We start from the raw sequence: 16,515 nt of genomic DNA, 5'->3' as shown, positions 1-16,515 counted from the left end.
GATGAAAGGGGAGCTACTACCGTCGAGAAATTCTTACAGAATGTACGATAGTACCCTACCATCCCTAGGAATCTGCGCAACTGGCGGCGAGTAGTGGGAGCAGGAAAGGCAACAATTGCTTCCACTTTGCCAGTTACTGGGCGCACTTGACCTCGTCCCACTTGTTTCCCTAAGTAAGTCACTGTAGCCTTCCCAAACTCACACTTGGCCAAATTGAGGGTTAAAGAAGCCTTCTCCAACCGCTGAAACACACTTTTCAAAGTGGAGAGATGATCAGACCAAGTAGACGAATGAATCACCACATCGTCAAGGTACGCAGTACAATTTGGCACATCTTCAAACACAATGTTAACTAGCCGCTGAAAAGTAGCAGGTGCATTACACATGCCAAAGGGCATCACAGTGTATTGTACAAAGTTATCTGGCGTAACAAAAGCCGATATGTCAAAGCTCGAGAGGTCAGAGGCACCTGCCAATAACCTTTTAACAAATCTAACTTACTAACGTAAGCAGCAGAGCCTATTCTATCAATACAGTCATCTAAGCGAGGTAGAGGAAAAGAATCAGACTTTGTAACTGCATTTACGCGACGATAGTCCGTACATAAGCGGGACGTACCGTCAGGCTTAGGAACAAGAATACATGGAGAACTCCAGGAGCTGTTACTGGGTTTTGCCATGTCATTCTGTAATAAATAAGCTACCTCACTTTTCATTACCTCTCTTTTCTTAGCATTAACCCGGTACGGATGCTGACGTATAGGAACAGCGTTCCCCACATCCACGTCATGTTCCAAGATGGATGTGCGACTTGGAATGTCCTGAAACACACTGAGAAAACTGTTTATCAATAGGATAAGATCCTTAGTTTGATCATTATCCAAATGTTCCATTTGAGAGGGTAACTTCTTCAGCATCTCTGAATTACATAGGCGTTCACCTTGCTGTAATGTATGGCGTAACTCCAACCCATCCTCCTTATCCTCATCTAAGTCCCAGCCAGGCTTCAGCACCACCGCAGCCACACTGGAGACGGCGGGCTGGACCGGCTTACCTGAGGAGCTGTCGGGAGAATCACGCACATAATATGTTTTCAGCATGTTAACATGACACACACGGGAAGAACGCCTTCGATCTGGTGTCTTTATCACATAATTGGTGTCATTGAGTTTCTTTTCCACCAGATATGGTCCAGAAAAACGTGCTGACAGAGATGAGCCAGGGATTGGCAACAAAACTAAAACTTGATCCCCTGGTGCAAATGAACGGCCAACAGCCTTTTTGTCATAATAAATAAAAAGTATGGCGATGGAACATTTAGAACGAAAGACTGCGTCAACGAAGACAGAACAAAAGGACTGAACGACTGAGTCGTGTCTCTGGCAACTGAATCGATAGAATGAATGATCAGCCAGCTTGAGTAGCAACCCTAGGTTTGTGTCAGGAATATATCTTGTGGAACGATGAAATAGTATGCATAAATTAATAAAATAACGTTTTATTATGAAAAATATGTAAATCATTATTTGAATACGTTATATAAAATTGATAATCCCCTTGAAGACTGTGTGTGGTCGGATATATTGGCAACCGTGCCATTATTTATATATATATATCCTCCAAACACCGGCTTCTCTTCTTCTTCTCTTTTCTTCTCTTTTCTTCTTCTTCTTTCTCTTCTCTTCTCTTCTCTTCTTCTTCTCTTCTTCTTCTCTTCTCTTCTCTTCTCTTCTCTTCTCTTCTCTTCTATTCTTATTCTTCTCTTCTCTTCTCTTCTCTTCTCTTCTCTTCTCTTCTCTTCTCTTCTCTTCTCTTCTCTTCTCTTCTCTTCTCTTCTCTTCTCTTCTCTTCTCTTCTCTTCTCTTCTCTTTCTTCTCTTCTCATTCTTCTCTTCTCTTCTCTTCTCTTCTCTTCTCTTCTCTTCTCTTCTCTTCTCTTCTCTTCTCTTCTCTTCTCTTCTCTTCTCTTCTCTTCTCATTCTTCTCTTCTCATTCTTCTCATTCTTCTCTTCTCATTCTTCTCTCTCTTCTCTTCTCTTCTCTTCTCTTCTCTTCTCTTCTCTTCTCTTCTCTTCTCTTCTCTTCTCTTCTCTTCTCTTCTCTTTTTTCCTCTTCTTCTTCTTCTTCTTCTTCTTCTTCTTCTTCCTCTTCTTCTTCCTCTTCTTCTTCTTCTTCTTCCTCTTCTCTTCTTCTTCTTCTCTTAAATAAATAAATGTGTTTAAAAACAGTTTAAAAGAACACTTATCTAATTCAATATGAAACTGATTATGGCAGTAGTATTACTCATGTAAACACTTTTACTTAACGAGAAGGCCTTTCCTGCAGTCCATGACCAAAAGCACATCTGGGTGGCTGTTACACTCCCATTCAATTGCAATTTAAAACATTTATCTGTTACTGAGAGCATTGAATTGTAGAGCAATGAGACAGTCACAAATCAGGGTCTCCAAGGTCTGATAATAACATGTTTGCTGCTGATGCATGTTCCACAGGGCAACAATGGAGTAATAAAGCATCCTATAATTTACTATTGTCACCAAACCCCAAACAGCCAGCGACACTATTTTTATTTTTAAATCAAACTTTTAGCACTTCCCAATGTCTACCTGTGTGTGTGTGGTGGTGGGGTGGTTTCCATAGCAACCGTCGGGCGCATAAATAAAGTCGTACCTGTCTGTTGGTGATCGCGGGATTCGTGAGACGAAACGAGTCGAGACGAAGCACTGATAAACTGCTCCATAAATCACCTTAACTTCTTCCCAAACAACAACATTAACACGTTTAATGAGAGAGAGAGAGAAGTGAATATCTACACAGCACCTAGCTACGTAACTAAAGCCAACCCAAGCCAAGGTCTCATGCTGAGACTGAGTACTTCTATTCACAGAAGTTTCACCTTCGATGAAATTAATGTCTTGAGGAATATTTAATGTAAAAAAAAAAATGGCTTGTCATTATAGCACTGAGCTATCTAATTTATTGATGAGAAACACGGTTATAGCAATACCAAAATGCGTTGCGGGTCAAATCCTCACTTCACAATGTTAGCTGTTATTGTTTGTTTCAGCAGTTGTTTGTTTGGTTTATCTGACAGCGACGAAGAGGGAAGATAACGCGTAAACCTGAGGGTCACTGAGAAGAGCAACCTGAGAGGTCCACTATCCTACAGCTAGCTAATTCATTTACTAGCTATCCTACAGTAGGCGTATTTTAATAATGATATAGTTCTCGTCATAATTTACTGTAGCGCATATAAAGCACACACAATGTCACGCCCTGGCCATAGAGGCTTTTATTCTCTATTTTGGTTAGGCCAGGATGTGACTAGGGTGGGCGTTCTCGTTTCTTTATTTCTATGTTTTCTGTTTCTATGTTTTGGCCGGGTATGGTTCTCAATCGGGGACAGCTGTCTATCGTTGTCTCTGATTGGGAATCATACTTAGGCAGCCTATTTTTCCACCTTAGTTGTGGGTAGTTTGTTAGTGGCCTGTAAAGCCCGAAAGTAAGCTTCACGGTCGTTTCCGAAATTCTTTTGTTTTGTTGACGACATTTATAAATAAAAATAAATGTACGCTCACTATGCTGCACCTTGGTCCGGTCATTTCCATGACGACGACGATCGTGACACACAAGCTAATTCACAATTGTCGAGTGACAAATTTCCCGGGAAAGGGCGGTCCATTTAAAATCCATTCCTTCCTCCCGCGCCCTTTGACCTGCTAGTGTCAAAACAGACGTAATGAGACGTGTTAATGTGAGGGCTGAGGGGAGGGGAGAGGGTGTGTCTGTTAAGTGTTTGGAATGCAGCCCTTGTCAAATGAGAAATGTTCACTGACAATTTGAGAGAAGTAAGCTTTTTTTGTGCATATGGAACCTTTCTGGGATGTTTTATTTCAGCTCATGAAACATGGGACCAACACTTTACATGTTGTGATTACATTTCTGTTCAGTATACTGTGTATAAAATGTTTTTTGGTGGGTTACACATTTGGACTCACTCGCTTTGGACACGACGTGAAAACACACACGACACGCAGGTAGCACAGACACGCACACATGCATATATACACACACACACACACGCCCACACACACACACACACGCCCACACACACACACACGCCCACATACACACACACACGCGCCCATACACACACACACGCGCCCATACACACACACACACGCGCCCATACACACACACGCGCGCCCATACACACACACACACGCGCCCACACACACACGCCCACACACCCACGCACAAACACACATGCACACGCACACACATGCACACACACACACACACAAACTACAGGTGTCCCGTTCGTCTCTCAGCTTCCAAATAAATAGACTTGTGTTGCAATCAAGAACCATTTCCCTGAGGCAAGATGGAGGTGTGAAAATCTATCATTAGCCCTGTAAACCAGACTGTCACAGAACATGCCCATTCAGATCCAACTCAACACTACACTATTCATCAGTCTCTCTCTCTCTCTCTCTTTCTGTCTCTCTCGCTCTGTCTCTCTGTCTCTCTCTGTCTCTCTGTCTCTCTCTCTCACTCTCTCTCTCTGTCTCTGTCTCTCTGTCTCTCTCTCTCACTCTGTCTCTCTCTGTCTCTCTCTCTGTCTCTGTCTCTCTCGCTCTGTCTCTCTGTCTCTCTCTCTCACTCTCTCTCTCTGTCTCTGTCTCTCTGTCTCTCTCTCTCACTCTGTCTCTCTCTGTCTCTCTCTCTGTCTCTGTCTCTCTCGCTCTGTCTCTCTGTCTCTCTCTCTCTTTCTGTCTCTCTCGCTCTGTCTCTCTGTCTCTCTCTCTCTCTCTCTCTCTCTGTCTCTCTCTCTCTCTGTCTCTGTCTCTCTCTGTCTCTGTCTCTCTCTCTCTCTCTCTCTGTCTCTCTCTGTCTCTCTCTCTCTCTAAAACTTCCATTATTTTTCCCTCCTTCATGTTCAATTGAAATAACACCCAACACTTTACTCTGGCGTTGTCACTCTCTTCCCTCCAGATACGACGGCAGGCAGGTTCTATCATCCTATCTGTTCGTTCAGGGTGAACAAACAATCTCCATCTGTGTTGTCAGTTGAAGTCGATCTATTCCTCCTCCTCCTCCTCATCTTTTTCAACCATGCTGTAAACACATGCTGTCAGCTTTAATAAACTGTTACATCTTTAAAACAGCTTTTCTCAGTAGGTGAGCGGTGAGGTGTGAGGTGTGGGGAGCGGTGAAGTGAGGTGTAAGGTGTGGGGAGCGGTGAGGTGAGGTGAGTTGAGTTGAGCGGAGAGCTGAGGTGTGGGGAGGTGTGGGGAGGTGTGAGGTGTGAGGTGTGAGGTGAGGTGTGAGGTGAGGTGTGAGGTGAGGTGTGAGGTGAGGTGTGAGGTGAGGTGTGAGTGAGGTGTGAGGTGAGCGGTGAGGGAGCGGTGAGGTGAGGTGAGCGGTGAGGTGAGGTGAGCGGTGAGGTGAGGTGAGGTGAGCGGTGCGGTGAGGTGAGCAGTGCGGTGAGCGGTGCGGTGAGCGGTGCGGTGAGTGGTGAGGTGAGCGGTGAGGTGAGCGGTGCGGTGAGCGGTGAGGTGAGCGGTGTGGTGAGCGGTGTGAGGTGAGCGGTGAGCGGTGTGGTGAGCGGTGAGGTGAGCGGTGAGGTGAGCGGTGAGCGGTGTGAGGTGAGCGGTGAGCGGTGTGAGGTGAGCGGTGAGGTGAGCGGTGAGCGGTGTGAGGTGAGCGGTGAGGTGAGCGGTGAGGTGAGCGGTGAGGTGAGCGGTGAGGTGAGCGGTGAGGTGAGGTGAGTGGTGAGGTGAGCGGTGAGGTGAGCGGTGAGGTGAGCGGTGAGGTGAGCGGTGAGGTGAGCGGTGAGGTGAGGTGAGCGGTGAGGTGAGGTGAGCGGTGAGGTGAGCGGTGAGGTGAGCGGTGCGGTGAGCGGCGCGGTGAGCGGCGCGGTGAGCGGCGCGGTGAGCGGTGCGGTGAGCGGTGAGGTGAGTGGTGAGGTGAGCGGTGAGGTGAGCGGTGTGGTGAGCGGTGAGGTGAGCGGTGAGGTGAGCGGTGTGGTGAGCGGTGTGAGGTGAGCGGTGCGGTGAGCGGTGCAGTGCGGTGAGCGGTGAGGTGAGCGGTGAGCGGTGAGGTGAGCGGTGAGCGGTGAGGTGAGCGGTGAGGTGAGCGGTGAGGTGAATGGTGCGGTGAGCGGTGAGGTGAGGTGAGGTGAGCGGTGAGGTGAGGTGAACGGTGCGGTGAGCGGTGCGGTGAGCGGTGCGGTGAGGTGAACGGTGCGGTGAGCGGTGCGGTGAGCGGTGCGGTGAGGTGAGCGGTGAGGTGAGCGGAGCGGTGAGGTGAGGTGTGAGGGGTGAGGTGAGTGTTCTAGAGAGAGATCCGAAGGTATCAGTAACTGCATCCCAAATGACACCATATTCTCTACATAGTGACCAGGGCTCTGAATGGGGAATATGGGCTAAGACCCATATCATGCACCTCTCCAACTCAATCATCAAGTTTGCTGATGACACAACAGTGGCAGGCCTGATTACCAGCAATGATGAGACAGCCTACTGGGAGGTGAGGGCCCTGGGAGAGTGGTGCCTGGAAAATTACTTCTCCCTCAACATCAACAAAACAAAGGAGCTAATCGTGGACTACAGGAGACAGCAGAGAGAGCACGCCCACATCTACATCGAGGGGCCTCAGTGGAGAGGGTCAAAAGCTTCAAGTTCGTTGGCGTACACATCACTGAGGACCAGAAATGGTACCTTCACACAGCGTGGTGAAGAAGGATCAACAGCAGGCTGAATAAATTTGCCTTGGCCCTTGAGAGAGGACACATCTGCACCTGACGGGATGAGAGAGGTCACATCTGCACCTGACGGGATGAGAGAGGACACATCTGCACCTGACGGGATGAGAGAGGACACATCTGCACCTGACGGGATGAGAGAGGACACATATGCACCTGACGGGATGAGAGAGGACGCATCTGCACCTGACGGGATGAGAGAGGACGCATCTGCACCTGACGGGATGAGAGAGGACGCATCTGCACCTGACGGGATGAGAGAGGACGCATCTACACCTGACGGGATGAGAGAGGACGCATCTGCACCTGACGGGATGAGAGAGGACGCATCTACACCTGACGGGATGAGAGAGGACGCATCTGCACCTGACGGGATGAGAGAGGACGCATCTGCACCTGACGGGATGAGAGAGGACGCATCTACACCTGACGGGATGAGAGAGGACGCATCTACAACTGACGGGATGAGAGAGGACAGAAGAGTTCTATATCGTATGTAGAGAAACACACCACATACACATGACCTTGTCAGCCATCACTACATCCTTTAAGTATGATGTCTGTTCAATTATTATATAGTGGATTAGAGAGTGTGTGTTTGGGAGGGTGTGTCAGTGTGTGTGTGTGTGCGCAGCCAGCTCACTCGAGATCCAAGGCTGTGTGTGTGTGTGTGTGTGTGTGAGTGTGTTTGGGAGGGTGTGTGTGTGTGTGTGTGTGTGTGTGTGTGTGTGTGTGTGTGTGTGTGTGTGCGTGTGCGTGTGCGTGTGCGTGTGCGTGTGCGTGTGCGTGCGTGCACTCTCGCTGACTCCGTTATATGTTACGTTCCCGTAGCTTATTGACTAATGGATGTTCATGGATGTAGGTCTGAGCTCCATTCTATACACCTGTCAGCAACAGGTGAGGCTGAAACAGCCTTAGTCCACTCATTTAAAGGGGTGTCCACATACTTTTGAATATGTAGTGTATGTATTTGTTTGTTATGAGACATTTAAGGAAAAATAACACGTTGATCAACCTTGGTTTAGTCTACTGTCCCATCAGGGATGTCTTCTCTCCTCTCTCTTTAAGAGACAAAATGTATAAATAATGAGTAAATACCTGTTTAAATCCTGCATGATCATGCAAAGCACCCAGGGCAGATTGACTTTCCAGGGAAGTTCAACATTCTTGTAAATCCAGCTTTGGGCTATCAATTACCAATACGTAAGACTCTCACGTAACAGAAAATTGTTTGCGATCAGCAAAAACGACTTGGGTGGCGATAGCTTCAACAACACACACATAGACATGCACACACACACACACACACACACACGCCAACCAGGAATCAATTACCTGACATTTTCACAACTACAACTCCTACAGTGGCTGTCAGACAAAGAAAAGCCCCAATCTGACTTACATGGAGAAGAATAGGGCTTGTTACACACACACGCACGCACACACACGCACGCACACACACACCCACACACACACACACACACACACACACACACACACACAGGAGCCCCAGGAGAACTCTGACTGAAAGGGTGAAAGAGCATCAGGAAAAACAGCACGTTTCACTCCACAGCTATAACGCTGTAGCCAACACAACATGAGGTAGTCAATTTGGGTTGGAAGGGACACACAGGCTTTACCTACCCCCCCAGAATGTGTGTCCCCATGCCGCCTTTCGTTGGGTCATTGGGCACGTGCTGGTTCCACGCAGGGGTTGGATAGGAACTCCTTTCATGCTGTAAAGGTGAGACTCCGTGACTCAACACAGACAGGTCACCTGTGATTTAAGTCAGAATTCAACGTCCGTTCATGTCTGAGGACGTTGGGAGATGATGCGGAAACTAGCCACTAGAGGCAAGAGGGAGCGCTGTTACCTAGCGCTGTTACCTACTAGCACTGTTACGTAGCGCAGTTACCCAGCGCTGTTACCTTGCGCTGTTACCTAACCTGTTACCTTACCCTAATCCTAGCCACTAGAGGCAAGAGGGAGCACTGTTACCTAACGCTGTTACCTAACGCTGTTACCTAATGCTGTTACCTAACCATGTTACCTAACCTTAACCCCAGCCACTAGAGGCAAGATGGAGTGCTGTTACCTAACGCTGTTACCTAACGCTGTTACCTAGCCATGTTACCTAACGCTGTTACCTAACGCTGTTACCTTGCCTCTAGTGGCTGGGGTTAGGGTAAGAGGGAGCACTGTTATCTAACCATGTTACCTTACCCTTACCCAGCCACTAGAGGAAAGAGGGAGCGCTGTTACCTAACCCTAACCCTGTTACCTAACCCTGTTACCTAACGCTGTTACCTAACCCTAACCCCAGCCACTAGAGGCAAGAGGGAGTGCTGTTACCTAACCCTAACCCTGTTACCTAACGCTGTTACCTAACACTAACTCTGACCCTGTTACCTAACCCTGTTACCTAACACTGTTAAATAACCCTAACTCTGACCCTGTTACCTAACCCTGTTACCTAACACTGTTAAATAACCCTAACCCTGACCCTGTTACCTAACCCTGTTACCTAACGCTGTGACCTAACCCTAACCCTGTTACCTAACCCTGTGACCTAACCCTGTTACCTAACCCTAACGCTGTTACCTAACCCTAACCCTGTTACCTAACCCTAACCCTGTTACCTAACTCTGTTACCTAAACCTAACGCTGTTACCTAACCCTAACCATGTTACCTAACCCTGTTACCTAAACCTGTTACCTAAACCTAACGTGTTACCTAACCCTGTTACCTAAACCTAATCATGTTACCTAACCCTGTTACCTAACCCTAACCCTGTTACCTAAACCTAACCATGTTACCTAACCCTGTTACCTAACCCTAACCCTGTTACCTAACCCTGTTACCTAACCCTAACCCTAACCCTGTTACCTAACCCTGTTACCAAACCCTAACCGTGTTACCTAACCCTGTTACCAAAGCCTAACCGTGTTACCTAACCCTGTTACCTAACCCTAACCCTGTTACCTAACCCTAACCATGTTACCTGACCCTAACCATGTTACCTAAACCTAACCATGTTACCTAAACCTAACCCTAAAACCTAACCATGTTACCTAAACCTAACCCTAACACCTAACCCTGTTACCTAACCCTAACCATGTTACCTAACCCTGTTACCTAACCCTAACCCTGTTACCTAACCATGTTACCTAACCCTAACCCTGTTACCTAACCCTGTTACATAACCCTGTTACCTAACCCTAACCCTGTTACCTAACCATGTTACCTAACCCTGTTACCTAACCCTAACCCTGTTACCTAACCATGTTACCTAACCCTACCCCGGTTACCTACCCCTGTTACCTAACCCTAACCCTGTTACCTAACCCTAACCCTAACCCTGTTACCTAACCCAAACCATGTTACCTAACCCTGTTACCTAACCCTGTTACCTAACCCTGTTACCTAACCCTAACCCTGTTACCTAACCCTGTTACCTAACCCTAACCCTGTTACCTAACCCTGTTACCTAACCCTGTTACCTAACCCTGTTACCTAACCCTAACCCTGTTACCTAACCCTAACCCTGTTACCTAACCCTAACCCTGTTACCTAACCCTGTTACCTAACCATTTCCTGTTACCTAACCCTAACCCTGTTACCTAAACCTAACCATGTTACCTAACCCTGTTACCTAACCCTAACCCTGTTACCTAACCCTGTTACCTAACCCTAACCCTAACCCTGTTACCTAACCCTGTTACCAAACCCTAACCGTGTTACCTAACCCTGTTACCAAACCCTGTTACCAAACCTTAACCGTGTTACCTAACCCTGTTACCAAAGCCTAACTGTGTTACCTAACCCTGTTACCTAACCCTAACCCTGTTACCTAACCCTAACCATGTTACCTAACCCTAACCTTAACCCTGTTACCTAAACCTAACCATGTTACCTAAACCTAACCCTAAAACCTAACCATGTTACCTAAACCTAACCCTAACACCTAACCCTGTTACCTAACCTAACCATGTTACCTAACCCTGTTACCTAACCCTAACCCTGTTACCTAATTCTAACCCTGTTACCTAACCATGTTACCTAACCCTAACCCTGTTACCTAACCCTGTTACCTAACCCTGTTACCTAACCCTGTTACATAACCCTGTTACCTAACCCTAACACTGTTACCTAACCCTGTTACCTAACCATGTTACCTAACCCTGTTACCTAACCCTAACCCTGTTACCTAACCATGTTACCTAACCCTACCCCGGTTACCTACCCCTGTTACCTAACCCTAACCCCGTACCTAACCCTAACCCTAACCCTGTTACCTACCACTGTTATCTAACCCTAACCCTAACCCTGTTACCTAACCCAAACCCTGTTACCTAACCCTGTTACCTAACCCTGTTACCTAACCCTAACCCTGTTACCTAACCCTGTTACCTAACCCTGTTACCTAACCCTAACCCTGTTACCTAACCCTAACCCTGTTACCCAACCCTGTTACCTAACCCTAACCCTGTTACCTAACCCTGTTACCTAACCCTAACCCTGTTACCTAACCCTGTTACCTAACCCTAACCCTGTTACCTAACCCTGTTACCTAACCCTAACCCTGTTACCTAACCCTGTTACCTAACCCTGTTAACTAACCCTGTTACCTAACCCTGTTACCTAACCCTAACCCTGTTACCTAACCCTAACCCTGTTACCTAACCCTGTTACCTAACCATTTCCCTGTTACCTAACCCTAACCCTGTTACCTGACCCTGTTACCTAACCCTAACCCTGTTACCTAACCCTGTTACCTAACCCTAACCCTGTTACCTAACCCTGTTACCTAACCCTAACCCTGTTACCTAACCCTGTTACCTAACCCTAACCCTGTTACCTAACCCTATCCCTGTTACCTAACCCTAACCCTGTTACCTAACCCTAACCCTGTTACCTAACCGTAACCCTGTTACCTAACCCTAACCCTGTTACCTAACCCTGTTACCTAACCCTAACCCTGTTACCTAACCCTGTTACCTAACCCTAACCCTGTTACCTAACCCTGTTACCTAACCCTAACCCTGTTACCTAACCCTGTTACCTAACCCTAACCCTGTTACCTAACCCTAACCCTGTTACCTAAACCTAACCCTGTTACCTAAACCTAACCCTGTTACCTAAACCTATCCCTGTTACCTAAACCTAACCCTGTTACCTAAACCTAACCCTGTTACCTAACCCTGTTACCTAACCCTAACCCTTTTACCTAAACCTAACCCTGTTACCTAAACCTAACCCTGTTACCTAAACCTAACCCTGTTACCTAACCCTAACGTGTTACCAAACCCTAAAGTTAACCTTAACAGTCAGAGATAATGGCTAAAGTTAACCTTAACACTTCAACATTTGACATTTTGAAAAAATTGATGAACGTCTAATTATTTTTCATTTAATCCTTATTTTACCAGGAAGTTGACTGAAAACACATTCTCATTGACAGCAACAATCTGGGAATAGTTACATGGGAGAGAGAAGGGGATGAATGAGCCAATTGGAAGCTGGGGATGATTAGGTGGCCATGATGATATGAGAGCCAGATGGGGACTTTCACCAGGATACTGTTACAATACTATAAGTGCCTATAAGTGCCATGGAATCTTTATTGACCAAGGTAACGAGCACCGCTCAGGCCAAAGAGCGTGGCTCAAGCCAAAGAGCGCGGCTCAGGCCAAAGAGCGCGGCTCAGGCCAAAGAGCGCGGCTCAGGCCAAAGAGCGCGGCTCAGGCCAAAGAGCGCGGCTCAGGCCAAAGAGCGCGGCTCAGGCCAAAGAGCGCGGCTCGGGCCATACTTGATGATTCTTGACCATACTTGATGATTCTTGACCATACTTGATGATACTTGACCATACTTGATGATACTTGACCATACTTGATGATACTTGATGGAAACTTTGTCTGGGAAGTGAGGGAGAAACACAATTACAGAGAAAGTATTACATCTGATCTGCATTCGAGTTTGGAGTATTAGAAACATTGTGTGTGTGTGTGTGTGTGCGCGTGCGTGCTGGGAGACACATCAAATCCCATGGTTTGGCCTGTCTCCTCTGAGAAGAGAAGGCTTCTGGGGAGAGTTAGCTTAGCTGTTGTTCCTTCCTGTGTGTGTGTGTGTTGTCTCGTGAGAATAGAAGACTTCTTGAGGAAGTTAGCCAGTCGTTAACCATGATGCCTCTGTCCAGCATCCAACATCCAGCTGTATGGCTTTGCCTGTCATTCTGGGATTACCTACTGGCATGTGTATGTGCGTGCGTGAGAATGTAAGTGTGTTGGCTGGGTCGCAGCTTCAGATCAGTGTGGAGTGACAGAGTGTGCTCTGTTAGTTTGCGTTGTCAGATTGGCCGTTTGTAAATTCCATAGCGTTTTTTCTCCCGGAGCGCACACTGGACGCTCTGGCCGAGGTGAAGGGCTGATCTGAGCGTTCTGACCTCACAACGAAAGTCACCTGAGAATGCTTACCGGAGGGAGCGTCATACTGGTCAGGCACCATGTTATGCGGTGGAGCGCACGGTGTCTCCAGTACGCGTTCTTAGCCCGGTGCGCTACATCCAAGCTCCCCGCATCTGCTGGGCTAGCATCCAGCCAGGACGGATTGTGCCAGCCCTGCTCTCCAGACCTCCAGTACGTCTCTACGGCCCAGGATATCATATGCTGGCTCTGCGCACTGTGTCTCCAGTGCGTCTTCACAGCCCAGTGCGTCCTGTGCCTGCGCCCGTCACATGCCGGGCCAAAATCACCATCCAGCCAGGACGGGTTGTGCAGGCTCTTAGCTCGAGACCACCAGTGCACCTCCACAGCCCAGTGTATCTGGTGCCTCTGCCAAGGACAGGGCCTCCTGTTAGTCTCTCTAGCCTGGTGAGCCCCGTGGCAGCTACAAGTACCAGACTGCCCCTACGTCTCCTCCCTCCAGTGATGATCAATGGCAAGAAGCCTCCAGTGATGATCCATGGCACCAAGCCTCCAGTGATGATCCATGGCACCAAGCCTCCAGTGATGATCCATGGCACCAAGCCTCCAGTGATGATCCATGGCACCAAGCCTCCAGTGATGATCCATGGCACCAAGCATCCAGTGAGTAGTTGGGGCACATAGCCTCCAGTGAGGAGTCATGGCAGGAGGCCTTCAATCCGCTGGAGGCCTTCAAGCCTAAAGAGGGGGCCTCCAGTCCGGAGCCTTCCTGCAACGAGGGTGGAGGGTCCCCGCACCAGAGGCGCCACCAAAGTGGGGGTGAACCAGAGGCGGAGGGCGGTCTACGTCCCGCACCAGAGCCGCCGCCGTAAAGAAGGCCGGACCCTCCCCTTTAGAGTCAGGTTTTGCAGCTGGAGTCCGCACCTTTTGGGGGACTGTCACGCCCTGGCCATAGAGGTTTTTATTCTCTATTTTGGTTCGGCCAGGGTGTGACTAGGGTGGGCAGTCTAGTGTCTTTGTTTCTATGTTTTCTATTTCTTTGTGTTTGGCCAGGTGTGGTTCCCAATCAGAGGCAGCTGTCTATCGTTGTCTCTGATTATTATTTATTTTATTTTACCTTTATTTAACCAGGTAGGCAAGTTGAGAACAAGTTCTCATTTACAATTGCGACCTGGCCAAGATAAAGCAAAGCAGTTCGACAGATACGTCACAGAGTTACACATGGAGTAAAACAAACATACAGTCAATAATACAGTATAAACAAGTCTATATACAATGTGAGCAAATGAGGTGAGAAGGGAGGTAAAGGCAAAAAAGGCCATGGTGGCAAAGTAAATACAATATAGCAAGTAAAACACTGGAATGGTAGTTTTGCAATGGAAGAATGTGCAAAGTAGAAATAAAAATAATGGGGTGCAAAGGAGCAAAATAAATAAATAAATAAAAATTAAATACAGTTGGGAAAGAGGTAGTTGTTTGGGCTAAATTATAGGTGGGCTATGTACAGTGTTTCCAGTTTCAGAGATTTTTGTAGTTCGTTCCAGTCATTGGCAGCAGAGAACTGGAAGGAGAGGCGTCCAAAGAAAGAATTGGTTTTGGGGTTGACTAGAGAGATATACCTGCTGGAGCGTGTGCTACAGGTGGGAGATGCTATGGTGACCAGCGAGCTGAGATAAGGGGGACTTTACCTAGCAGGGTCTTGTAGATGACATGGAGCCAGTGGGTTTGGCGACGAGTATGAAGCGAGGGCCAGCCAACGAGAGCGTACAGGTCGCAATGGTGGGTAGTATATGGGGCTTTGGTGATAAAACGGATTGCACTGTGATAGACTGCATCCAATTTGTTGAGTAGGGTATTGGAGGCTATTTTGTAAATGACATCGCCAAAGTCGAGGACTGGTAGGATGGTCAGTTTTACAAGGGTATGTTTGGCAGCATGAGTGAAGGATGCTTTGTTGCGAAATAGGAAGCCAATTCTAGATTTAACTTTGGATTGGAGATGTTTGATATGGGTCTGGAAGGAGAGTTTACAGTCTAACCAGACACCTAAGTATTTGTAGTTGTCCACGTATTCTAAGTCAGAGCCGTCCAGAGTAGTGATGTTGGACAGGCTGGTAGGTGCAGGTAGCGATCGGTTGAAGAGCATGCATTTAGTTTTACTTGTATTTAAGAGCAATTGGAGGCCACGGAAGGAGAGTTGTATGGCATTGAAGCTTGCCTGGAGGGTTGTTAACACAGTGTCCAAAGAAGGGCCGGAAGTATACAGAATGGTGTTGTCTGCGTAGAGGTGGATCAGGGATTCACCAGCAGCAAGAGCGACCTCATTGATGTATACAGAGAAGAGAGTCGGTTCAAGAATTGAACCCTGTGGCACCCCCATAGAGACTGCCAGAGGTCCGGACAGCAGACCCTCCGATTTGACACACTGAACTCTATCAGAGAAGTAGTTGGTGAACCAGGCGAGGCAATTATTTGAGAAACCAAGGCTGTCGAGTCTGCCGATGAGGATGTGGTGATTGACAGAGTCGAAAGCCTTGGCCAGATCAATGAATACGGCTGCACAGTAATGTTTCTTATCGATGGCGGTTAAGATATCTTTTAGGACCTTGAGCGTGGCTGAGGTGCACCGATGACCAGCTCTGAAACCAGATTGCATAGCAGAGAAGGTATGGTGAGATTCGAAATGGTCGGTAATCTGTTTGTTGACTTGGCTTTCGAAGACCTTAGAAAGGCACGGTAGGATAGATATAGGTCTGTAGCAGTTTGGGTCAAGAGTGTCCCCCCTTTGAAGAGGGGATGACCGCAGCTGCTTTCCAATCTTTGGGAATCTCAGACGACACGAAAGAGAGGTTGAACAGGCTAGTAATAGGGGTGGCAACAATTTCGGCAGATAATTTTAGAAAGAAAGGGTCCAGATTGTCTAGCCCGGCTGATTTGTAGGGGTCCAGATTTTGCAGCTCTTTCAGAACATCAGCTGAATGGATTTGGGAGAAGGAGAAATGGGGAAGGCTTGGGCGAGTTGCTGTTGGGGGTGCAGTGCTGTTGTCCGGGGTAGGAGTAGCCAGGTGGAAAGCATGGCCAGCCGTAGAAAAATGCTTATTGAAATTCTCAATTATGGTGGATTTATCATTGGTGACAGTGTTTCCTATCTTCAGTGCAGTGGGCAGCTGGGAGGAGGTGTTCTTATTCTCCATGGACTTTACAGTGTCCCAGAACTTTTTGAGTTAGTGTTGCAGGAAGCAAATTTCTGCTTGAAAAAGCTAGCCTTGGCTTTTCTAACTGCCTGTGTATAATGGTTTCTAGCTTCCCTGAACAGCTGCATATCACG

This window comes from Oncorhynchus tshawytscha, unplaced genomic scaffold (assembly GCF_018296145.1).
Source record: "Oncorhynchus tshawytscha isolate Ot180627B unplaced genomic scaffold, Otsh_v2.0 Un_contig_3664_pilon_pilon, whole genome shotgun sequence".
Taxonomy (NCBI): Eukaryota; Metazoa; Chordata; class Actinopteri; order Salmoniformes; family Salmonidae; genus Oncorhynchus; species Oncorhynchus tshawytscha.
Note: the sequence above shows the minus strand (reverse complement) of the source record.